This window comes from Podarcis bocagei (assembly GCF_964188305.1).
Source record: "Podarcis bocagei genome assembly, chromosome: 9".
NCBI classification, from domain to species: domain Eukaryota; kingdom Metazoa; phylum Chordata; class Lepidosauria; order Squamata; family Lacertidae; genus Podarcis; species Podarcis bocagei.
Genome location: NC_138134.1, coordinates 79926659 through 79953353, shown reverse-complemented (window position 1 = coordinate 79953353; position 26695 = coordinate 79926659). Strand labels below are relative to the sequence as shown.

The window sequence follows — 26695 nt, the reverse complement described above, 5'->3', positions numbered from 1 at the left end:
CCCATCCCCCCCACCCCCAGTATCCCATGCGCATGGGCAGAGCTGGGCAGCCTGGCGGCGGAGCTCCCTCCGCTGCTGGTTGTGGGGCGCTGTGTCCGCCCCCTCACCCGAGGGCAGCGAGGTCGCTGAGAGGACGCCAGGCAGGTTGCTCAGCGCACACAGGACTGTCCCCAAACGCCTGCTTCCTACAGACACACATGGCCTCACTCTGTCTAACGGCAGGGCCGGCCCCATGGCTTAGGCTGTTTCGCAGGACCACCCTAGATGAGCCAGTAGAGCCAAGCTGCGTCTGCCCAATTCACATGCGACGCAGCAGTGGGGCAGCCTATTCTTTTCCCACTTATAATGATTTAGGAAGAAAAGAAAAAGGATGCAAAAAGCAACGTCTACAAATTTGAGTAAGAAATAAAACAAGACCATTCATCGGCAGCATTCATTATCTGATGAAATCTGGAACCTCCATGAATTGCATCAGTTTATTCATTCATTTCTGCTAAATAAAGACATTTAAATAGCCAGGAAAAGGGAGATCTCCAGAATTTTTTTGTTTTGCAGAATTTATTAAATCCACTAGGAGGGAAAGCATAAAATGTTAGGCACACCATCTTCCAGTACGCACGGAGCCTCACTCTTTTATTTTTAAGAAATCATTTTTATTCAGTTTTACACAGTGCTTTTTCCTGGGGGGGGGGGTGCAGGGGTACGCATACCCCTAAACATTTTGTGAATCTAAGTTTGGACTAATTGAGGGGAAGTATTTCAATAGGAGTGGGAAAATGAGAGTACCCCTAAATATTTTTTTAGAACCCCCCCCCCACTGATTTTACAAATACAAAGTTATAAAAATCCAAAAAAATAACTATATACAGTGGTACCTCGGGTTACATACGCTTCAGGTTACAGATGCTTCAGGTTACAGACTCCGCTAACCCAGAAATATTACTTCAGGTTAAGAACTTTGCTTCAGGATGAGAACAGAAATCGTGCTGTGACTTCGCAGCGGCAGCAGGAGGCCCCATTAGCTAAAGTGGTTTCAGGTTAAAAATGGACCTCCAGAACAAATTAAGTTCTTAACCTGAGGTACCACTGTACAGAGATTCCTCCAAATTTCAGGACTTCCCCCCACCCCCTCCATGGGGTCCCATTTTGAACATTTACAACTGCATATTCTTCTATACTCTAACTTTTATATCAATCCATGTTGTCCGTGGTATTTGTTACACTACGAGTGAAATCAACATCCTGCCCATGTTTTCATCTGCTTGCAGAGGTCTCCTCACTCGCGGCATTCCTGCACCTCTGCCCATGTGCAGCGTGGAAGGGGGATACTGTGGTACCTCTAGTTACGAACTTAATTCATTCCGGAGGTCCGTTCTTAACCTGAAACTGTTCTTAACCGGAGGCGTGCTTTTGCTAATGGGGCCTCTTGTTGCTGCTGCGCCGCTGGCACACGATTTCTGTTGTCATCCTGGGACAAAGTTCTCAACTCGAGGTAACTCTTCCAGGTTAGCAGAGTTTGTAACCTGAGGCGTTTGTAACTCGAGGTACCACTGTACAGGGGAAAGCAACAAAGCCTGGTCAGTTTTGCCGTTATAGGACCCTGTCTGCGGCTGTGAAAGACCCAAAGCAACCCTGAGTGGAGCCCTAGCAATCAGCCCTAGCAACTCAGTCGCTGCCCTCTCCCCTTTGGCGGGGTGGATGCAGGAGCTGAGCAGGGGATATACGAGGCAGGAAGGAAGGGCAAGGACAGGGCAGCACACACATCTGATTTTTTGGAGTAGCTCAACTCACCCAATGTGCACTGTGTGCAGTTTCCATGCGTGAAAGTGGTGAGTTGCACATGAACGGCCCCTTCTCTCCCACTCCCAAGCTCTCTATGGCTTTGCAAGTGCGTTGCTGAGGGAACGGCCCTGTCCCCATCTAACACCCCCACCCCAGCAGCCGGCGGGTGGGCTCCCCGTTTCACTCAGTTGCTCTCTGCTTCTCTTGTTGAGCTGCCATGGACACCTGCAGCCTCAGGACCAGCTGGGAGGGAGAGCAGCATTAGGACGAAGCAGCTGAGATGGTCCAAGCAGCGTTGGAGCTGAGGCGGTGGGTTGAGTTGAGTCGGGCGCCTGCCACAGAGCAGATGGCAATAAGTATCCAAACAAAGCCCTGTGCTGCAAAGAGAACTTCAGCAATGTCTAGGCAACACGATGACCATATACATACGTAATAGACAATCTTTATAGAATTCCTTCAAACAGTAACAAGCTCAAAATGAAATCTTCAGTCTCAAAGTCTCTGAAAATCTTTAAATGAAGCGAGGTACCAAACTTTGTACGATGAAAGACAAGCTGTGAAGCTTTGTGTATTCAGCAAATATAATGTCCCAGCACTGAACAGTATTTCCAGATATTGACAACTGTTTCGTAGAATTCTTCGTCAGCGTGGTGGGAGGATATAGAATTGCTTCATAAACTGAAAATAAAAGTTTACAGACGATGACCTGCATGGCAAGTTTGGTACCTCGCTTCATTTAAAGATTTTCGTGTTGCCTAAACATTGTTGACAGAGCAGGTGGCGGCAGAGAGAGGGACAACTGAGGAACCAGCAGGCTGAGCCTGAAGTGATACCCCGAGAGCAAAGACAGAGGAGCTTTTCTGCAGGTGGGATGCTGCTCCTGCCTTGTAACCCTCCCTGGGCCCTGCTGGTGAAGGGCAGGTCGGAGTTTAACAACATTTGAGATGTTGATGATGATGGAGATAACCCTCAGGTCCTTGCAGTTGCATCAGGGATGAGCATCTCCCATCAAGCCCCTTGCTCAACTTTTGATTTTGTCAGCTTGTGTCTCCGTGATATCATTTTAACATGAAAGGTGATGGGCTGCTTGTTCCCTGCTGTTAGGCTGGCGTGATCTTTCTCTTTCTTCCGAACCCTTTTCCTGCCCTTCGTGCTTGACTCGTTCATTCATTCATTCATTCATTCAGTATGCCACCCTTCAGCTACAGATCTCAGGGCAGTTTCAAAACACAAAATGCATAATAAAATGAGACAATAATCCCTTCCCCACACCCCATCCCACAAACCCATTTAAAAGGGTATAGGATTGCTCCCAACCTTGTCTTGGAAGCAGAGTTAAATTTTTCAACTTCCAAATTCCAAACATGAGGGGTGCTAAAAAGTTGTAACATGACTTGATTTGGGAAATCAAAAGATACTTTGGTCAAATTAATATAATTTAGCTTTGATTGGTAAGTAAAATGTGTGTAAAATTGCATTGAAATCGTTTAAAAGGATTGCCAATGACTTGCATATATTATATATATTATATATGGTTATTCTTATTTATTTAGCATTACCTGACATTTTCAGAAGGTAAAATTAACATTCCTTGGTTTTCTGAAAGCAGTGCATATGCCTCTCCATCAAACGTAGACGTACCAAGCTAAATGTTGTCCAATCACAAAAAAACAGATTTTGATTCCCCACACCAAAAACATATTTTAAGCCCCTCACTGAAGATATATGTGAAAATTAAGTTTTGCTCCCTAAAATGGTGTGTCCTCCTGGCCATGGCCTTGCCTGTTGGTGCTCTATATCAGATGGGGTGGTATTGGCTGTCATTATTTCATTCTCTGAGCCAAATCCTTAGAGGAAGATTGACATAGTGCTTGAGGACCAGACCACGGGTCACCCATAGTGGCTGGGGAAGCTCAGCCAGATGGGCGGGGTATAAATAATAAATTATTATTATTATTATTATTATTATTATTATTATTATTATTATTATTACTACTACTACTACTACTACTACTACTACTACTACATGTTCTGAAAAATGGTGCCGTTCAACTGAGTTGCAAAGAAGGTTACCTATGCAAAGCGTGTGGATATTCAAAGGGTCTCCAGCAAACCCTCTCACCAGCTTTCTCCTGGATCTGACATTTATTTATTTATTTATTTATTTGCCGGATGGCTCAGCTGCTCAGCTGACTTGTGGCATAATGCAATTTTTTCATTCCTTGGTCCACACTGTGCGTGGGCGCCCACATGCATAAGTCCAGGTGGGCAAAAGCCACTGCCTGCATGCGCTGCCTTTGAGCTTCCAAAGGTCTCTGTCTTGCCGCAGTGGGGGTGCCAGATGTTGGCTTCGAAGGTGGGCTCTCGGGCCTGATCCTGACCAAGCAGCTCTTCTGCCCTCGCCATAAGAGCCGCTTTGAATTCACCTTGTGCTGATCTCCACTGCAAGGTGCACCTGGGGCTACTTGTCGCGGGCAAACATGCGCCCACCCTCTGCCCACGCCCACCCAGTGCCAAGGTGCCCACTTGGTGTCCTTTGCCATTCTTCCGGTTTAGCACAGGAGCGCTGAGCACCAGGTCACAGAAAGCCACGCTCTGGAGACGCCTTGGGCTGAGTTTATGCTGCCATGAATTCCTCCTCGCAAGGGCAGCCTGACAAGGCGGGTTTTACGTGGGAATCAGCAGCATGTAAATTTCCAGAGGCCGGCATGCGCTGGGGTGGCTTCTTCCGCAGGCAGCTTTGGAGAGAGCCATTTGTCAGGTGGGTGCTTTGCAGTTCCAGGGAAACGTCTCTGCTCACCTTAAAAGCTCCTGTGTGTTTTATGGGAGGTTCACTATTTAAGGCTGTGATTTAGTTCTGGGCAACCTTTGTTTTTTTAACATGAATTGTTACTTTGAACTCTGCTTGGCCTTTCAGTTTTGCTGACAGAAATTTACTCCGCAGATGTAAAAAAAATTAAGTAGGTAAGGTCACTGGGAGTTGAAGCAAGCCGCTTGTGTGTGTGTTTGAGAATGAAGTTATAATTAACCCACTGGTAGTGGAAGTGTTAGCCTGAACCCTGCCTGGTCCCTTGGCACTCTGGCTGAACCTTCATCTCCTGAGCGTGGCACGACCCCAAACAGGTGGAAATCAGAGGCTGAAATCTGGGACCAATTTCACACGGAGAAAGGAGCTTACTGGCCGCTTAGAGCAGATTAGCTCTCCGTGCCAGCGAGGAGAGGAATTTAATTGAGCAGTGCTAATCGGCAAATACAAAGTGGCCTTTGGCTCGTGCCATCCAGCGATACGAGGCACAGCAATTTGTTAAAAGCCGCAGAGAAAATTACTCCCCTTGACCAGTTGCGGAATTGAATTCCGACGTCGGCACCGGTGGGGGGGGGGGAGAGAGGGGAGGGGAGGTTCTTGCGGTGGCCCAATAAGATTATGGAGAGCCGAAAATAGCACTTAATCTCCCTGTGGTTTGGATGCAGCTGTAATTACTCCACGAGGGCTGCGAGGTGTTGCCTGAACTCCACACTTCCTGCAGACGTGCGGGTTGAACTTTGCTGAATCTCGGTGAAATCCCACTTGGTGGAAGTCAGCGAGGCGACAGCTGAGAAATGGGTTTCAGGGGCATCTTGGGTGGGGTTCAGGGTGCAACACTCTACCCCCACTAAAAAGCGACTCTCTCTTTTCTGGCTTTTTTTTTTAAACGCCTCCTTGTTAGGGAAACATTCACGAGGGGTGCGCAGTAGCAGGTCCCTGTTGCCAAAGTAACCGGGCCAATACTTTCTCAACCCAGACGTATCGCCAGCTAGTCTTTTGGGAGGCGGACCCAAATGCCCTGCCCATCAGGAGCAAAGGAACATGGAAATGTCAGGTGCTCCACCTTCTACCGAGTCAGACCCCTGTTCCATTTAACTCAGTATCGCCTACACTGACTGGCAGCAGCGGTTCTTCAGGTTAGCCCTGCTGGGAATCAAACTTGGGACTGCCTGCATGCAAACCATGCACTCTGCCAGTGAACTAGTGCCCTTCCTCTGAATGCACAGTTGCTGTGGTTGGTTCCTTCTGCATTATTCCCATTTGGATGTGCCTTCAGACCCGCATTCAGCCGCAGTTAGCTCCCCCATTCTAGGATATCATATGTCAGGAGTGCTCTGATGGTGTTTCCTGCTTGGCAGGGGGTTGGACTCGATGGCCCTTGTGGTCTCTTCCAACTCTATGATTCTATGATTCTATATCATCATCTCACAAGGTTTATTGGAACGGCACTGTTTTTATATGCTCCCATGAAGCAGCTGTGCATGAGAGGAGACTTACACACCAGCAGCCCTCCGTTGCGCTGCACGCTCCATGGGGAGGCAGCCCGTGCCTTTGGTTCCCTTTACTATCCTCACACAAGCATCGTGAGTCATTTTATTTGTATGCCGCCTTTCCATTGTTCCAGCCACGCTCAAGGCAGCTTACAAACTTGAAAAAAGCAATTACAAACATAACAAGAGTAGTCCTGAACAATAAATACGGCATCAAACAATTTCCTCATAAATCATATCAAGAACTAAAATAAAGATACAAACAGTATCAAAAACAGCAACAAGGCCAAGAGTCTATTCTGGAGCCTCGACTTTTGTAGCTGGAGTCAGTCAGGGCCTCTCAGGCCAGCAAGGCAGGGAGCAGGTCTTCTGGGACTCACAGCCAAGATGGTCTCTCATCCACTGTCCAGGTGCCAGAGAGAGCCATGTGCCGCCACGCTGTGCGTGATCCTTACAGGAACCGGGCAGAGCCCTGTGCTGCTGGTGAAACAGCCTTGGCAGCTGGCAGAGCTGCATCCTGTACCAGTTGGCTTTTTGACAGACAACCAGTGATTTGAGAGATGAAGCGCAAGGTCAGACTTGTACAGGCGGAAGCTCTAAAGGCGAAGTGACGGGATGCCATCCTCAAGGGTTGAGACAGGTTCCTCTGTATCTCTGCCCAGTGTGATCATTGCAGCAGCCCGGTGAGCTAAAATAGGTTCAGCAAAATAAGCTCCCCACCACAGACACCTATTATAGAATCACAGAATGGCAGAGTTGGGAGAGGTCATGAGAGTCATCCAGGACAGATGTCCATCCAAGCTCTGCTTAAAAACCTCCGAGGAAGGAGAGTCCACCAGCTTCCAAGGGAGTCCATTTCACCTAGCAAAAGTGTAATGTCTGAACCTCTGTCCTGCGTGTCTAGAGGCTGGATGGCCATCTGTCATGGATGCGTTCGTTGAGATTCCTGCATTGCGGGGGGGTGGACTAGATGATCCTGGAGATCCCTTCAAACTCTTAAGATTCTGTGCTTCCAGACACAGAATACGGCCCGATGTGCTGTCTTGGCCATTGTACTGAAGCCAGGGCGCATCCCCTTAAATCCACTATCCCTGTGGAGTTGTGCAAGTCTGTAAGTGGAGCAGGGTGCATTGGAATTAATTTTTCTTGGTGTAGGTGTAATCCTGAACTAGCCTCTATCACGTTCGGATCCCTGGTTAATAGAGAGAAGCCCCTTTGAGTTGTTTTCTGGCCTGTATAGGGTACCTTTCAGCTAGTGGCAAATCTCCTTGCCTTGCCCACTGGCAATAGCAATGTTCTTTTGACTGCCAGGGACCTTAGAGTGAAGCAGAGCAGTAAAGTTTGGATTTGGATTTGATATCCCGCCTTTCACTCCCCTTCAGGAGTCTCAAAGCGGCTAACATTCTCCTTTCCCTTCCTCCCCCACAACAAACACTCTGTGAGGTGAGTGGGGCTGAGAGACTTCAGAGAAGTGTGACTGGCCCAAGGTCACCCAGCAGCTGCTTGTGGAGGAGCGGAGACGCGAACCCGGTTTCCCAGATTACGTGACTACCGCTCTTAACCACTACACCACACTGGCTCCCAAAGTAAAGGTAAAGGGGACCCCTGACCGTTAGGTCCAGTCGTGACCGACTCTGGGGTTGCAGCGCTCATCTCGCTTTATTGGCCGAGGGAGCCGGCGTACAGCTTCCGGGTCATGTGGCCAGCAGGACTAAGCCGGTTCTGGCGAAACCAGAGCAGTGCACAGAAACGCCGTTTACCTTCCCACCGGAGCGGTACCTATTTATCTACTTGCACTTTGACGTGCTTTCGAACTGCTAAGTTGGCAGGAGCAGGGACTGAGCAAGGGGAGCTCACCCCGTCGTGGGGATTTGAACTGCCGACCTTCTGATCGGCAAGCCCTAGGCTCTGTGCTTTAACCCACAGCGCCACCCGCATCCCTTTTTGAAGCAGAGCAGTAGGAATCTCAAATAGCTATGACTTCTGGCCGGCCACGGGCTCAACAGCAGCAAAAGCAGCAGCAGCAGCAGTGCTCCCCATACCTCTGAGGCCACCTGAAACAACAGAGGTCCAGTTCTCTCCAGGGAACAAACTTCTTCCCAAGTTTAAATTTGCCCTTCTCTCAGTATGTTGGGTTCATCTCACCCCAGGACACCAGTCTTGGGGCCACAGTGCTACTTGCATCTCTCCCGAATCCAAAGGCCTCCCTCTGAGCCGCAGTTAATCAGGCCCTTTGCTAAGACCCCGACCGGTTGAGTTGCTGGTGCAGCTCCAGCTGGGCAAGGCCCTTTCCTCCGGGGACACGCCTTGCCTCGGGGGGGGGGGGACTATCAGAGCAGCAGAGGAGAGCAAGTGGAGCTTGGCTAACAGGGGCTGTCATCCCATTAGCACCGGGACGGGGCGGGGGTGGGGTGGGGTGGGGAGGAGTGGCCGGCGCATTAGTGCGCAAGGCTGCCACTGAGTGCGGAGCCCTGTCTGTTTAGATTACAGGGAGGGGCGAGCCGTGGAGGACCAGGAAATTGCTGCTTGCAAGGTGGAGAAAGTTGATGAGCTGAGCGCTGCCGCCGCCGATAACCGAGGCGGCCGGAGGAAGGGTGAACTCTGGGCGACCCGCTGCTATGCTGGCTGACCCTGCCGCACTTAACAGCCAGAAACAAACCAGGTGGATTCACTTTCTTCAGCTGCTGATAAGGGAGCAGGGGCAACACCACACCCTGACCTGCACCTGACCCCCCCTCCTTTCCTGCTCTCCCTGAACTCGGCTGCGGCTGGCGATAAAACAGAAAGAAAAGGCCCTGATAACAGGACCGCAGACTTCGCTGGGCGGCTGTATCTCGCTCCGTGTGTGCATAAGGGTGCAGCGGGGAGGGGGCCCGAAGAGGAGAGCCCCTGCACAGAGCGCCCAGGCCACAAGCTCCCCCTTTGTCAGCCTGGAGGAAAGCCGCCTCGGTCTTGAACCCCAGAGCGGGCGGAAAAGCGAGTCGCTCTGGGCTGCCAGGGGAGGGAGCGGGATTTGGGACCAGAGCCTGAATGTCACCTTCCTGCCATGGAATCCCAACCTGAAGCCTGTGGGTGGGCAGGGAATGGCATGCATGCCTCCCATGGGCAATTCCTTGTTTTTGGGTTCTTGTTCAATGGACTTAGAGGCTTGCTTCTGCCTGTGTCAAGAAAACTGAAGCTGAATCAAGTATTGGTGGTTGGGTCAGTCGTTTGGGGGGCAATGGGATTCCCACTCCCAGAGGACACCTCTCTCCTCCCAACACCACCTGGAACACAGCCTGGCCCTCCTTTGCTGGGGTCATAGAATTATAAAGTTGTAGAGCTGGAAGGGACCCAAGGGTCATCCAGTCCACCCCCCGGCAATGCAGGAATCTCAACTGAAGCAACCCTGACGGACGGCCACCAAACCTCTGCTTAAAAACCTCCAAGGGAAGAGAGTCCACCAATTTCCGGAGGGGTCCCTTCTGCTGTCAGGTGGTGTCTTAGCCAGGCAAGCTAGGAATGCCATTTCTACTTGTTTTGGTTCCTGAGCCGCCTAGCTTGGATTCCTGCCATGTGCTTGAGCTGTAGGAAGGATTCTTGGAACCTTGGCCTCAGGCAGAATTCCATGTTCCGCCCAAGAAGACAGGGCCACAGTGAGAGCATCTTCCTCTGGCCTCAGCCCACTTTCTCTGGGGTTATCCTTCTACGTAAAGTCCTATCCCAGCCGAGCCCCATCCTGGCACCCTCCAGATGTTTTGGATGACAATTCCTGCCAGCCCCACCCAGTTGTTGCCTGAAACATCTGGAGGGCACCAGGTTGTCCTGGGTTCCCCAATACTGAGCAGGCCAGGCGTAGTGTAAGGAAAGTCCCCTCATTTCTCCCTGTCCCTAGAAATCAGCAGCTGCAGCATTATTTATTACTTACTGCGTTTCAATCCCACCTTTTTCTCCCAGAGCTCAAGGAGGTCCACGTAGTTCTCCTCCAGCTCCTCATCTGATTCCCACAACAACCCTGTGAGGGAGTTTAGGTTGAGAGGTCACCCCCATGAGCCTCGTGGCGGAGTGGGGATTTGAACCAGTCTGACCCTAGTCCGTTCCTTCTCAGAAGAGAAAGGTGCTTGTGGGTGGGTGTTGAGGCTTGAGTCGTTCTCCATTGTGCCCAGAGAGAGCTGCCTGGCAACCTCACGACATGAAAGCATTTTCAGATGTGTGTCCTGCTTCTTGTCTTCTATCTGGTTCACAACATTAACACAACAGAGGGGCTCCAGCTCTCTTACCTGGAGCCACCAAAAGCGGGAGGCCTTCAAAGCATGGACTCCTCATCTGGAAGGACTTCTCCTTCAGGTTGAAGGCCCTGCTGAGTTCCTGCTCCCTTCCTGAGACCTTATCCAGGCTGCAGCTGCATCTTTATGTCTTAATAGCTCTTGAACACGGGTAGGCAGCCTAAGGCCCGGGGGCTGGATCCAGCCCAATTGCCTTCTAAATCCAGCCCGTGGATGGTCCAGGAATCAGCTTGTTTTTACATGAGTAGAATGTGTCCTTTTATTTAAAATGCATCTCTGGGTTATTTTTGGGGCATAGGAATTCGTTCATTCCCCCCCTTCAAAATATGGTCCGGCCCCCACATGGTCTGAGGGACAGTTTGCTGAAAAAGTTTGCATCCCCTATCTTGAAGCTAAAGTTGTGGGGAGATCGAGGAAGCTTCCTGTCATGTGTTGAGAGGCCTCCCCATCCCCCGACAGAGGAGCTGCTCAGACAGGATCCTAAGACCATAACACGAGAAGAGCCTGGCTGGATCTGGCCAGTGGTCCATCCAGCATCCTCTTCTCGCAGTGGCCAAACAGATGCCCATTATGGGATGCCTGCCAGCAGGATCTGAGTGCAAGGGTCCTCTCCCCGTCTGTGGTCTTCAGAAACATTGCTGCCTCCGAATGTGGAGGCAGAGCAGAGCCATCCTGGCCTTGGAGAGTCCTCTCCTCCTCTATGTATTTGTCTCATCATCTTTTAGAGCCATTCATGTTGGTGGCCATCCCAGCCTCCTGGTGGGAGGGAGTTCCGTAGTTCAACGATTTCCCCGAGTCTCCCAGCGTTCAGCTTCATGGGATGTCCATGATTCCAGAGGAGCTTTTGCTGGGGGCCATTTAGCTCCTCTCCTGGGAAGCCCGCCCTCAGAAATGGGAAGCCCCGTTGCTTGTGGTTTCCCTAGCAGCTTTCACAGAAGCTCTGTCAGTGGAGCAAGAGGCTTCTCTGGTCAGAGGGCCAGCCGCTCTTCTCCTTGCAAAGTCTCCACGTTTGCCCTCGATAAGCTGAAAGTGGGTCAGGCTATTGATTTGCTGCTGCTGTTATTGCTGTAAATTGATCTTCACTTTGTGTTCCTTTTCAGAACAAGTTTATTCAAGGCCATTAAAGCTCCACTCTCTCTTCGCCCCAGCCGTTGCCTTTCCACTCTGGGCTCTGTTTCTGTCTCGCTTTTAGGGTTCTTGCTCTTTGTCTCTCTGTTTGGGTCCCTTCCTTGTACTCCCATTGCCTGCACCTGCCACGAGGGTCTTCCCTATGCCTGGAAGAGCCATAGCCCCCCACCCCCAGGTTCTGCCACCAATTCTCATTCTAGCTGGACCTCCAGTGGATTCAAATGGCAAGAAAGGAGATCCCAGCTGAAGGTTAGGAAGAGCTTTCTGACAGTAAGAGCTGTCCAGCAGTGGAAGGGACTCCTTTGAGAGTGGTGGGTTCCCCTTCCTTGGAGGCTTCTAAACAGAGGTTGGATAGCCATCAGTCAGGGATCCTTTCGCTTTGATAGCGGCATTGCAGGGCAAGGTGACCCCTGGAGTCCCAACTCCGCAATGCTGGTTCTGGGATTCTAAGTTGGCCTTCCAATGGGGCATGCCCAGCGCGGATATTGGGCAGATAAGGAAAAGAGTAGCATTAAACCTCCAGACCTTTGAAAGCATGGGATAGATGCTGTGCCAGGAGAGTCATTTCTTCTTGTTCTCCTGTCTTCATAAGCTCATTGGGTTGAGTTGAATAAGTCTAAAGCTTTGTGGATGAGATGAGCTTTTGGAAAGTAAAGGGTAAAGGTAAAGGGACCCCTGACCATTAGGTCCAGTCGTGGCTGACTCTGGGGTTGCAGCTCTCATCTCACTTTACTGGCTGAGGGAGCCGGCGTACAGCTTCTGGGTCATGTGGCCAGCATGACTAAGCCGCTTCTGGCGAATCAGAGCAGCGCACGGAAACGCTGTTTACCTTCCCGCTGGAGCGGTACCTATTTATCCACTTGCACTTTGACGTGCTTTCGAACTGCTAGGTTGGCAGGAGCAGGGACTGAGCAACGGGAGCTCACCCCGTCGCGGGGATTCGAACTGCTGAGCTTCTGATCGGCAAGTCCTAGGCTCTGTGGTTCAACCCACAGTGTCACCCGCATCCCAAAGCAGTCTGCGTCTAAAGCTTTGCAGATAAGATGAGCTTTTGGAAGGTACTCTGGCTTAATTTAACCACTCAGCCCTTGCAGGCTAATTTTCTTTGTGTGGAGGGTTGGAAGGTGTTGAAAGGTTTTTAAAAATGTTTTTAATGCTGTAACACAACCTGGGAACTGAGGATGCAGGGGAGGCAACCAACCAACCAACCAACCAACCAACCAATCAATCAATCAATCAGAAAGGTCCCGGGTTCAAGCCCTGGGGTCTCCAGGTAGACCTGCCCGAAATCCAGGGGAGCCTCTGCCAGTCAATGTGGGCAGTGCTGAGCATGAAGCCAATGGTCCTGGCTCAATTTAAGGCAGTTTTGTAGGGTCTTTCTCTTAATAGCCAATAACATATAATAAACACTGTTTGTGGAACAAAGTGAAAACTTTGGGACATGTGGCATGAAGCAGACATGAAGGCAACAGTTCAGAAGTGTCACAGAGGGAGGCGGGGGGGACTGTGGCTTTGCGTCCTGGCAGCAGGATCCGGGCTGTTTTCCTGGAGGATCCTGGCCCATTCGGAGGAGGCTGCTGCTGCTGCTGCTTCTCTGCCCCACATGCCTCTGGGCTGCCTCTCTCCAGGAAATCTCCCACCCAGTTGTCTCTCAGCCTCGCGTGCAGATTCTTCGGGGCTCCAGAGTTCACCTCTGGGTTAATTGCCTTAGTTATCTGTTTGCCACGGCCCTATCAGTGTGATAGGATCAATAAATATGATAGGGAGAAATGCTAAGACATCTTTAAGGCCGGAATGATTGAGCCTGGGACAGCAGAGAAATTTGCTTGGTATATGAGACCGTTAAAATAAGATTAGTTTTCCATGCTTCGCTCTCCCAGTACTCTGGGGGTGTTTGAACTTTTAGCTCCTCGCGCGCTGCTGGGGCAGGCAGTTGTGTGCATGCAGGCTCCACAACACCGTCACAGGTTCAGAGAGTGGGTGAGGTTTGGCGGCAAAGCTGCAGAGGTGAGGAATAGCTCTGGTTGGCATCGCAAGCTTTGGCTGCAACCAAAACTCAGATCTTTCAGGCTATTGCAAGCATGGACAGTAAACGAGGCTGAGAGATTGGAGCAATCCTGCTCCTGGAAAGCTGGAATTTTATACTGGAAGAAGCCAAACTCTGCCTACCCTGACTTGCTCACCTGTTTCCTTGCCTTATCTTTTCAGCCTAATGTGGCCTAGGATGCCACCCAGGGAGCTTCTCTGTGGGATTTGAACCTGGCTCCCAACACACTGCACATTTTAACTGCCTGCCTCCTGCTCATATTCCACGTTATGTGTGCTCCCAGTTGGGATGGGATTCTCTGCAAATATGAACGCCGAGCTTCTCCACACAGACCTTTTTCAGATTTCCTTCTTGCTCCTTGGTCTCAGTTAGAAAAGAGTGTTGTTGCTTTTCAGCTCCACTAAAAATAAGAACAATTTTCATATGTTATATGCATTAAAATTCATATAATAGCATTTGCATCTGCCCTCCAGGTTTCCTATAGTCACTGGCACATAAACAGATACATGCAACACTGAGTTCGAATCCCCCCCCCCCCAGCCAGTTGCCCACTCTCAGCCTGCCCTACCTCACAGGGCTGTTGTGAGGATAAAATGGGGGGGAGGAGCACAGTTGCCACATTGGGCTTCTTGGGGAAAAGGTGGGGCAGAAATGCAATAAATAAAAAACCTAATTGTAATTAAATGTATAAAATTATGCTGCAAACATATAGTACTACCTAGGACTTGGCTCATGTATCTATTATGCTTATATTATATGTGAGGTTTTTGCATATAACTAGTCACAGGAGCGTCTCCAGCCTAATGGGTGCTTGATGCAAGAGACACTGTGTTGTGGGCAAAGCTTGATTGGGTCACCTCTGCCCAAAACTCAGAACACGTGTATAAATCTGTTTAAAACAGATCCGTCCTCTGTCCCTCCTCCCGAGTAAGGAAGCATTAACACCCGCAGCAAGAATCATATGAAAAGAATCCAAAAAGTGACCCAAATTTTTTTGGAAGGCCGTAGGATGATATTTTAAAATTTTATTAATTATTATTAATTCATGCAAACTATGCACAGTTTACGTTAACACTGTTATGTGAAGAAAAAAATGTTAAAAGATTAATTCTCAAAAGGCACCTAATACAAAATAATTAAATACACTGTAGCATGACTTCAGAAGCAAAAAATATTTTCACCTCCAGAAGCACACTCCATTGTCTCTGGAGACAGATGCATGTCAGCAGTATGCTAAGTTCTCTCTGCCCCTGGCAGCTCCACAGAGCCCAGCCGCCTGCAGGGCAGTCTCAAGGGAATAAAGCTCATGGCAAACATCCCTGGAGGCAACTGCCTGGTGTGTCCAAATCAGAAACTTTTCACAGAGCCCAAGAAGAACAGGGTGGCATGCAAGGTGCTTTTGTTCAGTAGGTGAATTAGCAGAGATCCCATGGGACTACTCTCACTGAGCACTTTCTCAATCTTGCAAAGAGGTGGAGAAGGGCCGCGCATTTGCAAATAGCTCGCTTTGAAGTCTTGCAGCATTCAGCAACTTTCCCCGGGGCAAAATATCCTTAATGAATTTATTTTATGCATACCTGCCCTTCAGCTGGTTCCCAGGGTGGCTTACGAAAAGCTAACCCTTCCTTTGGCTAACCAGGGCAGCAGTTTTGAGCATGCTTCCCTTGAGAGGAAGCCATCCGGCTTAACCTCTTAGTAGACGTGCAGGGAGTTGCACTCTGAGCCGTCTTCTGTTTGTGCTTTCACTTGCAAGTGGATGGTTTGCTTGTCCAATGTGGTGCAAAAGGGCCTGTTCTGGATGGGTTCCCCCACATTGTGGATATTGCAGGGCATCTAGGGAGAGCTCAGTGAAGATGAAGCCAGGTTGGGGGATGAACGTTGCGAGGGAGGAGGGATGGTCCACCCAAGACAGAGACCCACCAAGTCTAGATGAGACCATAGCAGCACGGCTATGCTTTAGGTAAAGGTAAAGGAACCCCTGACCATTAGGTCTAGTTGTGGCTGACTCTGGGGTTGCGGCGCTCATCTCGCTTTATTGGCCGAGGGAGCCGGCGTACAGCTTCCGGGTCATGTGGCCAGCATGACTAAGCCTCTTCTGGCGAAGCAGAGCAACGCACGGAAACACCATTTACCTTCCCGCCGGAGCGGTACCTATTTATCTACTTGCACTTTGACATGCTTTTGAACCGCTAGGCTGGCAGGAGCAGGGACTGAGCAATGGGAGCTCACCCCATCATGGGGATTCCAACTGCCGACTTTCCGATCGGCAAGTCCTAGGCTCTGTGGTTTAGACCACAGAAGTCAGTGGGGGGTGCAGACCAAGAGTGGGCAACCCTTGTGAGTTTGGTGGCCAGGTCTTCTCCACAAGCTCATGGTGGGGAATGAACTTATTTGCAGCAACAACTTTTTTTGCATGTGAGATGCTGGAGCCCGACAGAAATTCTTTTATTAACTTGGGTGTGCTCACTTGGAGCTGCAGAAAAATGTCTATGGAAAATACAACTGGGAGGGGGCGGGGGAGAGAAGGAGAATCGAAACCCTTAATTCACATTAAGCCCTTCCATCCTCCGAAATGAACTGAACTCTGGGAACTTCAGTTCGGGCTGAGTTACAGTTTAAAGGCGATAAGGATCTAACCCGTCCGCGGTGGTTTATAGATTATGAAACCCTGTAGCCTTCCCTGGCGCTCATTCCACGCGAAGGGCAGGAGGAGGAGAAGGAATTGGCGTCTCTGGTTACTCCCCTTCTCCCGCTTCTCTCTCTTCGAGGCATCACTGTACAGTTTACAATTTAATTTTCTGCTTTTGTAATCTGTAGCCCTTGTGTATAGATCATCTAATGAAAAAGGCCTTTTCGGAATTAACGTGGTATTTGGCAGAGAGGGAGAGAACCCCATGTGTTTTCATTTCCTTACCGAAAAATTCCTAAGGAAAGCAACTCCGATTCGGGCTTGTTCAGCAGGCGGCTTGCACAGTCCGGCGCAGGTTCGTGTCCTCCTCATTCACGTAGCCAGAGACCTTTTGAGGACACTCTGCACGCCGCCTCCCTATTTGGCGACAATCCCATCCTGATGCACCCGGTCCTACCTCAAAAAGCATGAGCAGACCCTTTGCAGGATGAAAGATCATCTAGGAAGAAACAGGGTGGCCACAAGGGTTGATGTTGCAAGCCTTCGTATCACGTTTGCAATGCAGAGGTGGTCTTCCAATGTTACCTGGTGCCTGCTGATCAAGCGTGGGCAAACTCGGCCGTCCAGATGTTTTGGGACTACAGCTCCCATCATCCCTAGCTAACAGGATCAGTGGTCAGGGGGAATTGTAGTCCCAAAACATCTGGAGGGCCGAGTTTGCCCATGCCTGCTGTAGTTCATGTCCTTGGGGATCCTGCCATCTTCCATTCTGTGAACATGATCAAGTCAGTGTAGACATCGCTGAGGCAGGAGCATGAACATGCTGGGAATGTGTGCTTGGGAAAGCACATCTTTGTTTGAGAGTGTTTGCCGTGTGATGCCCAAAATCTTCCTGAAGGAAGGCATTGAAGCGTCGTTCCTGGTGGTTGTAAATTGCCCACAACGCACTTCCACAAAGCAGCGTACTCGGCACACAAGCCTGGTGGACCTTCATCTTAGCATTGGACATGAGCATCACCTTCTCCGAGACCCTTTTGGAGAGGAGAGGCATTGCTGTTTCTGCCCTGTCAATGTGCTTGTTCAGCTCAGCATCGATGTAGAGGTTGCTGGTTATGGTGGAACCCAGTTAGACAAAATCGTCTACCATCTTGCCCAGTTTCTGTTTCTCACACTGGCTCACCAGGTGTGGTCTCACCCTCAAATTATATAGGAGAATTATGATGCTGCAGTCAGAAGCTCTGCTGCGTGTTTGCACCTAAGGTAAAGGGACCCCTGACCATTATGTCCATTCATGGCCGACTCTGGGGTTGCGGCGCTCATCTCGCTTTATTGGCCAAGGGAGCTGGCATACAGCTTCCGGGTCATGTGGCCAGCATGACTAAGCCACTTCTGGCGAACCAGAGCAGCGCACAGAAACGCCGTTTACCTTCCCGCTGGAGCAGTACCTATTTATCTACTTGCACTTTGACGTGCTTTCGAACTGCTAGGTTGGCAGGAGCAGGGACCGAGCAACGGGAGCTCACCCCCTCGCGGGGATTCAAACCGCCGACCTTCTGATCGGCAAGTCCTAGGCTCTGTGGTTTAACCCACAGCGCCACCCGCGTCCCATGTGTTTACACCTACCATCATTTTAATTCACTTTACTTTCTACTCTTCGGGGAAGCGGGTGTGTGTGTGTGTCTCATGCCTCCATAAACTCTTTCCCCAAGTGTAAGGTGTGATTGGGTGCACAAGCCCATCTATCTCATCTGTCCTTTGTGGCTGACAGGCCTCATGCTCACAGAGATGAGATGAGCCATACATTTGGTATACGCACTATGCTCCACGAGCCAGAGACTCCTGCGTGGCTTTGACTGTACTCCACTTGAGTGGAGCAAAATCTCAAAGGAGTACTTTGGCATAGATTGCTTCTTCACATAGTTCATAATTAAGTTGTGGAACTCGCTTCCACAGGGGGTCTTGATGGCCAGCAATCCAGATGGCTTTAAAAGTGGATTGGGCAAATTCATGGAGGAGGAGAGGGCGGTCAATTGCTACTAACCAGGGTGACGTAACCAGCAACGGCCAAGGGCACAGAAGGGGAGAAGGGTTTCCCAGAAGAGACACCTATTTGGCCCCTGTGGGAACAGGATGTTGGGCTGGGTGGGCCCTTGGCCTGATCCAGCAGGATCTTCTTATTGGTGGCCCAGCTGAGCTTTTGACTCATGATCCATAGTTAGCATGAAATAGATAAAAGTAATCAGCTTTGTTCTTGATCATTGGACGTCCCCAAGATCCCTTGTCTGCTTGGTTGTAAAAGAGAGTTCGGGTTGTTGCTGCTGCCCAGAATTTGGTGTCATTCCTGAGTGGCTACCATGTCTAGTTCATGTGCCGCAGCCTCTGGGGCAGCCACTGGGAGCGCAGTCCTCTTGCCCCTGGAGGCCCTGGGTGCCCAATACGGCGCAAGCAGAGCGCATCAGCTTTCCTAAAAAGGCATCGGATGCTGTGCAGGACAAATCCATCTCCTTTGCCTGCCCGACGGTCTTTTCTCCAAAAAAATTCTGAGCAGGTTCATGAAGGGGTGAGAGCAATCCTGCTGAGTGGAAATTGTAGTATCATTGGTAGTTTGAAATGGAACCTTGCACATTGGTGCCTTCAGGGAAGTGTGCAAGTAATTCTATCCCTGATGGATAAGAGCGATTGCATAATAAGGATGGGTTGAGGCGAGTCTGCCTGGCCATCTCTGAGGCTGCAATACCAGGCAGGAACAGGATGCTGAGCTGCCCCCGTCCTCTCCTCCTGGGATTTTGACAGCTCACAGACGGCAAACATTCCCTTTTCCACCCTCTGCCTCTTTCGCTGGCTCAGCCTGGCCAGTTCCGCATGGCTGGCTTGGCCTTTGTGCAGCCAAATACCCCTGCGAGTTTCTGCTGGAAAAGCAAATATCTCTCTCCTGCGGTGTTTTTCAAATAGTGTTAAGGGGTGTAAGAAGAACATGGCTGCTGGGTCAGATCAAAAGCCCAGGTAGCCCAGGATCCTGTTCTCACAGTGGTCAATCAAATAGGAAGCCTACTGCAACTGAAATCTCAGCAATGGACGTGATGGGCCATTCATACTGGAGATAGGACCTGGTCTTCCACTTTTGTTGGACGGCCCCACTGGGTTCCAGTGCTGTGAGAGAGGGAGGCAGAAGCTCCCTTTCAGGCACCTTTATCATGACTCCTCCTTACTTGCCATTTTCCCAAAAGAAAACATCAGCAGGAAATGTTACAGCCTTTAATCTCAGGGGAGTTGCTTCAGCCTCTTGCTCCTTTTTGCTGCCCTTTTCTTGAGAGTAAGGTCCCATCCCCGAGTTTTCTGCATCTCAATCCCAGTCGATTGAATGCCTCCCATTTGGTGTCTGTCTTCTCTGGTGCTCTCACCTGACTTCTCGGACAGAGCTGAGTCTATCCCAGAGAAAAATTCTTACTCACACAGTTGTTTTTGGATTTCCCTTCTACTGTACCTTCAAGCAGATGGATGCTCTGTACTGATTTGGTCCTCAGTGCACAGCAGGATCTAAGCCTTTGTTCAGACTTCCCCTGCACACAGAAAGTTGTATGTATGAGTCCGGACTGAACACTAAAACGTCTCTATAAATAAGCAGTGCAATCTGAATATCCCAAATGGCGAGAACATTTACCTGCCTTCCAAAAATTCTGCCCCAGTGTTTTGTACCATTACCGATGGGAAGATGGGAAGACTCTCATGGCCACATTGATGTAAACAGGTTTTGGACGTATCAGCCTTACAAATGTGGGCATGAATGAGCAACCAAAGAACCTCAGCCAAGATGTGTTGCTCCATTTGCAGAATACATTATTAAGTTTTTGGTGTAGGACTACTAAGGGGATGGGATAAACGTGTCTTCAGCCCATAAAAGGGGGCTTAGCTTAAGCGTGCTGCCTGCACCCAGCACCGACATTGCACCCAGTCGCTTTACCAGAGAGGCCCATTGGGTCTCATTTCTCCTGGCTGCAGTGCAGAGGGTGGGAAGGGGCAGATTCTCCCCCCCCCCCCCGATTCTCAAACTTCGCATCACAGCTCCATGCCTTGAGTAGTAGGAGGCATCTTTGGCAAGGGCGGACTTTGGTCTTTCAGATTTCAGCGGCACCCTGTGCGAGGCCAAAATCTCCCCCCTCCGCCTTGACTTCCACTCCACTCAGTTCATTACATCATAGTTGCTGCACCCCCTTAGCTTGGCGCCCTGCGCAGCGGAACCGGTCGCTCTGCTCCAAATCCGCCTCTGTCTTTGGCAAGCTCTCCTTCGATTCTGTGCATCTACCCAGGAGTCGATCCCAGTTGCCCGTTTGACCTCCGAGCGTAAGGCTGACCCTGCTGTGCTTGAAAGGAGAGCCCTGAGTGCTCCGAGGGGTTCCACATCTGGTGCTCTTAACTTCAAAAACCCGGTCTTTGTCCAAGTGCAGAATCCTGTCCTCGGCGCTGATTTCCCAAGTGGTTGGGTGGAAATGAGGGGTTTGATAGGTGCAAGCTGGATCGGCACAGTTTGTTGTTTCCCCCATTTCCAAGTCCCTTCATCCCCATGATTAACGAGGCATTTCATTAGCTTTTAAGAGCTCTCATTGTTCCACCACGTTTGGCTCCCCTTCCTCTCCTCCAGCGGCTCACATTTTGTCTTGTTTCCCACTCACAATGACCTCAGCGCTGTTTGTTTTAAAAAGTTCGTGACCTCCGAAAAGGGTTTACACCGTCAGATGGCAGAAGAAATGTGCCAGGCTCTACAACCGCACACCCACGCCCGCCCCTCTCCTGCCTGCAAGGTGGCGGCCGAGGAGCCGGCTCTGGGAGAGGAACAATAATAAATAGAAAGGTTTTCAAGGCTGTGAGTAAACCATGTGGCATGCACGTCTCTTCTGTGCAACACCTCTGCTCAGCTGCAGGAAACAGTCCTGGCACAGCTCGGTGGCAAACTCTTCTCCTCTACAGTCTGGAGTTTGCCACAGTTCTCCAGCAGCACAGCCTCTGTATATTCTCTTCTCTCTCTCTTCCTAGGTGGGTGAGAAAAGGAGAACCAGACCTCTTTTCTCCTTGCCACCAAAGAGCGGAAGCTCAAGTCTGCAGTTGGGGATGCATAGCTGCTGCCCCCCCCCATCCCTCTGTTGGTCCTCTTCCTCCTCCTCCTCCTCCTCCTCCTCCTCCTCGCCACTGACTGGTCCAACTCCCATTCCTCTACTGCTGCTGCCTCTTCTTTTGCACATCCGAGATCAAGGCAGAGCCTGCCGTTGTAGCTCCTCAAATTCAGCAGACCCAGAATCCAGCTCACAGCCGCAGGAGCAAAGCAGGGCTTTAGGAAGGTGTGGAGGAAACCACCAGGGCACCGGGAAACACTGAGAGGCAGCCCAAGACGGAGAACGAGGGCGCTTGTGCACGTGTGTCCTGGTGCTCAGTTGTTTGCTGCACAGTTTGAACTTTAACAAACAAACACCTAACTGAACTTAGTTGTGTTGCGAATGTTCATTTTGGACGAGCCTGTAAAATCCACAGAACTGCCTTGACAGCCTCTTCTCTCTTTCCTTCTCTCTGATGGTTCTTCCTTTGCTCCTGTGGCAGGCCTCTCTTTGGGGATCTGCAAGTAGGAACGCAATTTTGTCTGCATTAGACACATATCTATAATACAGTGGTGCCCCGCAAGACGAATGCCTCGCAAGACGAAAAACGCGCAAGACGAAAGAGTTTTCCGTTTTTGAGTCGTTCCGCAAGACGAATTTCCCTATGGGCTTGCTTCGCAAGATGAAACGTCTTGCGAGTTCTTGCGAGTTTGTTTCCTTTTTCTTAAAGCCGCTAAGCCGCTAATAGCCGTGCTTCGCAAGACGAAAAAACCGCAAGAAGAGGAGACTCGCGGAACGGATTAATTTCGTCTTGTGAGGCACCACTGTATTCCATGCTGGTATTTGTGCATCTGAAGGTCAACTGTCATATCATTCCCTCTTGGACACTTGAAGCTGTGTGGACCAAATTGCTTTTGGGTTGGTTTCCATGTTGTCTTAAGGGCTGGTTTATTGTCCTAAAAGAACTTCGCTGTAAAACGCACTATTCCAAGGAACACAAAAGGAAACTTTTGTTTTTTTGTGTGTGTGTTTTTTACATTTGCAGACTGCAGATATGTTGTTGATAATTGCTGATATTTCTCCGTTACTTTTTGCAATACTTATCAAAGTGGTTTACAAAGGTTACCAGGCAATGTTACAATACATTGCACACATCTAACTCCCAAAGACTGTAGTATTCTTAACTTCAAAGTTGTGTGTGTCTCTGGGCAAAACTGGATCTAATTCAGGTGCACTGGTGGATCCAGAGGGGTGATGCTTTCTTGCATTTTGCAGAGTTTCATAAGGGCGGCATGTGCGAAAATACCATTCCCCCCTCTGAAAGTCTGCCCATTTGTACCTAAACTAGCTCACACAAATTTGTGCTGTGGGCCTGTGAGCAACCTTCCCCCAGTCTTTTAAGTACAACAGATGCCCTTGCTGTGCTCTGTTGCCACCTTGGAGAACAGCCCAAACCAGGCACCTTCTCTAAGGTGTGGCAAACGTGTTTGTTGCATAGATGACTGAGGAGGCAGCGCTCCACCTTGGGATTCCCCCAACTTTCTTGGAGGAAGGGTGGAGGGCTGTCCCCAGGCAGACTACAACTGGTTCTCCTCTGAGCTTCCTGGAAAGCCAGGATGCTGCTTGCCTGTGTTCCCTTGAGTCATCTATCCATCCTGGCATTGTTTTTTTTGCGGATTGTCATTGGGTTGGTTTGTAGGCCTTTTTTGTGCCACCACAATGTGATAACGGGGAAGGAGGAAATGTCTGGAGTTTGGGAAGTTGAGCTACGTGCCCAGGAGCGTGGGAAAAACTGGGCTCATTGGCCGCTGATGCCGTTTTGCCTGGCTGAGACGGCTTTGGAGTTCAGCCTCGCCGATGCCACTCCTTTCAAATCCGACCTTAGAATCATAGAATTGTAAAGTTGGAAGGGACCTTCTTCCCATCATAGAATCATAGAGTTGGAAGGGACCCTGAGGATCATCTAGTCCAACCTCCTGCAGTGCAGGAATATGCGTCTGTCCCCTCCGGGAATCAAACCTGCAGCCTTGGCCTTATCCGCTCCACGCTCTAACCAACGGAGCTGTTCTTATAATCACCGCTTGGGTTGTAAATCTGTTTCGTCCCAAGCAAATGAGTTGGTGTGAGCATAACATAAATCTGCTTGTTGGTCACCTGCAGTCGCCAGGCAGGAAGGTTTAATCGCAGGCAGCCACTGGAGTGAGTGTTTTGCAGCTTGGTCAAAGCGGGACACTTTGCCGCCTCAGCAGCCGCCGCCTCCTCCTCCTGCTTCTGCCGCCGAGAGTTCAGAACGGCGTTCAGCAGCATCAGGGCCATCGAGGGGTCAGGGCGACACAGCCTCTTGCTTCAGTCCAGGTTCCTGCTTCGGTTTCAGATGTATCCTTAATCTGCAGCAAACAGCCATAAATCCTGTTATTCCTCTCGGTGCCAAAGGCGATGCTGTTGCTGCAACAAGCCTCGGCGGACGCAATATCTGGATTAAACGCTTTGCCGTTTGCTCTCCCGGCTCCAGCTGAAACTCACCCCGGTGCTGGAGGTGGAGCTGTCTCGCTCGCAGCCAAGCGTGGCCTGCGAGATTGGAGGCCTGATTAGGTTCAGCTCACGCCAATCCCTTCCAGTAGGCTTTGCAGTGGGGTCTGTGCTGTTTCAGCTTCAGGCAAGTGGAGGTGGAAGCCAGATTCTGATAGAACAATTTGCGCAGAGGGAGTGGGTTCTGAGGACCAGAAGTTTGTCGGACCAAAGGCCATCTTCCTGTCCACGGCTCGGCCTGGAGTGATCAGGCTGGCAGGAAGCGCATTATTATTATTATTATTTATTAAATTTGTATTCCATCCTATACCCGCAGGTATAGTGGTTGTTGCCAGGGTGGTTGCAACATAAAATCACAAAATAAAAACACAAAATACACAAAATACGGAACGCAAACAAAAGCAACCCAATATTCTCTCTCACTCCCCACAATACATTATATAAGGTTCAGTGGGAGAGCGTCTGCCTTGGAAGCAGCAGGTCCAGGGTTCAATCCCCAAAGAGATCTCCAGGCACGACTGGGAGGGAGTCATGCCTGAAATCCTGGAGAGCTGCTGCCAGCCAGTCAGTGTGGACAGCACTGAGCAAGGTGGACCAGTTGTCTGACTTGCTGTGCTCCTGTGTTCTTGTGACTGGCATGCAAGATGGCTGGTCCTGGGGGAATGGCCAGCTTTGTTGCAGAAGCTAAAGAGACCATTTGCCTTTACAGCTTGCTTCTTGACTTTTCCTTTTAGTGACACCAGAGCAAGGCAACTTTACATATTACCGTATTTTTCGCTCTATAAGACGCACCAGACCACAAGGCGCACCTAGTTTTTGGAGAAGGAAAACAAGAAAAAAAATATTCTGAATCTTAGAAGCCAGAACAACAAGAGGGATCGCTGTGCAGCGAAAGCAGCGATCCCTCTTGCTGTTCTGGCTTCTGGGATAGTGCGCAGCCTGCATTCGCTCCATAAGATGCACACACATTTCCCCTTACTTTTTAGGAGGGAAAAAGTGAGTCTTACAGAGCAAAAAATATGGTAATTCTGATTCCCAAGGGACGTCTCCAGGATTAGCAGTGATGATAAAATGCTGCCAGATATTCCAGGTTTCGGAAACATTCCTGGGTGCTTTCAAGCATTTGCCTTCAGCATTTGCAAATGGCAATGCTCTCCTCTCCCTTTTCAGAAATCTGACAGCTCTGCAAGCGGCGCCCGTGTTTGGCCAGGGCTGCCGCTGGTGACAGGCCTTATTCACACCAGGCAGGGCTCCTCCTTGCCCTCTCCAGTTCACAGCTTGTTTGCATTGAGGCTGCCGACACGTCAGGCCAGACCCAGGGCTGCCTTTCCCCCTTGGCGTTCCCTTCCCACCCTGCTGCCCTCTGCCACTCACTTTGACACGCACTGACAGGTTACCTGAGGGCGGCTTCTTGGAGCCGGATGCTGGCGGCACAGGCAGCTGCTTTCGCTGCAGGCCAGGGACTGTAGGCCAGCACCTCCCCCAGTCCGTGCCCAGGATCTTCTCTCTCTCTCTCTCTTTTTGCTGCCCTTTGATGTGCAACTTGAGGATGTCTCTGAAACATGCCGGCTGGAGCTGTTTGTGCAATGAAGTTTGTGCAATGAGGTCCACCCCTCCGTGTGCCAACGCTCATTGTTTCAGGCCTCTGCCTGGGCTTCTCGTCGGCTGCCGTGATTGCAAGCGTGGTGGCGTTGCTCAAGGATGGATCCCCAATATTTCATTGGGACGGGGGGGGGGTGTCCTTTGCATCTCTTCCCTGAGTTGTGCATGTGGAAGACAGTTGCTGGCAGTTCTGCTGGATTAATTAATACAGAACCTAAAGGTTATGGTTTGGAATCTCAGCCTCCCCCCACCCCCAGGAACTAGGAATGGATTCAAAAGGGATCTGTGCTCGCTTAGTTTACATGCTGAAAAGTGTAGAGTGGGAAGCTTCAGTTCACCTTTGCAGTTGTTGTTATTGTTATTGTTGCTGTTTGGAAACAAAAGACTTTTGGTCATTGGCAGCCAAACCATGTAGGTAGCACCTGCTGACTGCCTTATTTGAACCCAGATCTCCCTGAACCTTGCATAAAGTGGGGGCTCTGGGGTCTGGATTTTTCTTTCCTTTTTTTAATAACAGGGATGCAGAAGTTGGGGGGCAGATTTGGTCCTGCCGGCTGCTGTTATCTCCCGTCTGTGGTATCCCCCATTCCCACCCCCTGCCCCTGTGCTTTTCCCCAAGGCCAAGTCCTAGTCCAGAAGTGAGCTTGGAGAGGGGTGGGGTGAGGGAATCAGCAGCTGGCCCAAAGAGACTTTGGGGGCTGCCCCTCTTTTGCTCTGAAACTGCCCCTTCCGCCCTCCGCTTCTGGTGTGAGCCGGGTTCCAGCAGGCAAGTGGGCTGCCCTCGTCTCTCTCGCTAGGCCTGCTTGCTCAGGGCGCCCCCCCTCCATCTCACTGTCTCCTGCGTTGCCAGCTCCTGCTCGGGGGTCCCCTCCCTCCCTGGCCAACTCTTGCTGCCACCCAACTCCGGGGTGTGCCAGGGTGCCCCCCTCTCTCTCTATCTGGCTTCCCCGGGCCACATCACAGTGTTGTGTTTTGGGAATGGCGATGGGGACGAGCGAGTCTCCCCTCCCCGCCCCCCACTTTAAAGCTGGCGGAGTCGCTGGCTGCGTGGCGCTGGAGTGTTTAAGCAATGCTACGTGACTGCGCTGGGGAGCAGCGAACAAGTTCAAGGCAAGGTGAAGCTCTTCTGAGATAATCTGAAAGTTCACTGGGAGGTGACAGCAGCAGCGTCAGTCCCATACAGACGGGAGGGGGTGAGGGAGAGGTCACCTCTTCCTCTCCTGCCCCACCCTCGCCGGGTAAACAAAAGGAACCTGCAGTTCACGGAGAACTTGGCACGCGCCAAACGGGAGCCGGGAATAGTTGCCGACCACACTGGGGTCCTTTGCGT

The 26695-nt window shown here is 50.5% G+C and overlaps 1 protein-coding gene across 1 annotated transcript in view; it reads left to right on the top strand.

Annotated features, from left to right (window-relative positions):
• Nucleotides 1-26695, top strand: part of EXOC6B (exocyst complex component 6B) — a 228979-nt gene that overhangs the window by 185629 nt on the left and 16655 nt on the right. The gene's annotated exons all lie outside the window — the stretch shown is intronic.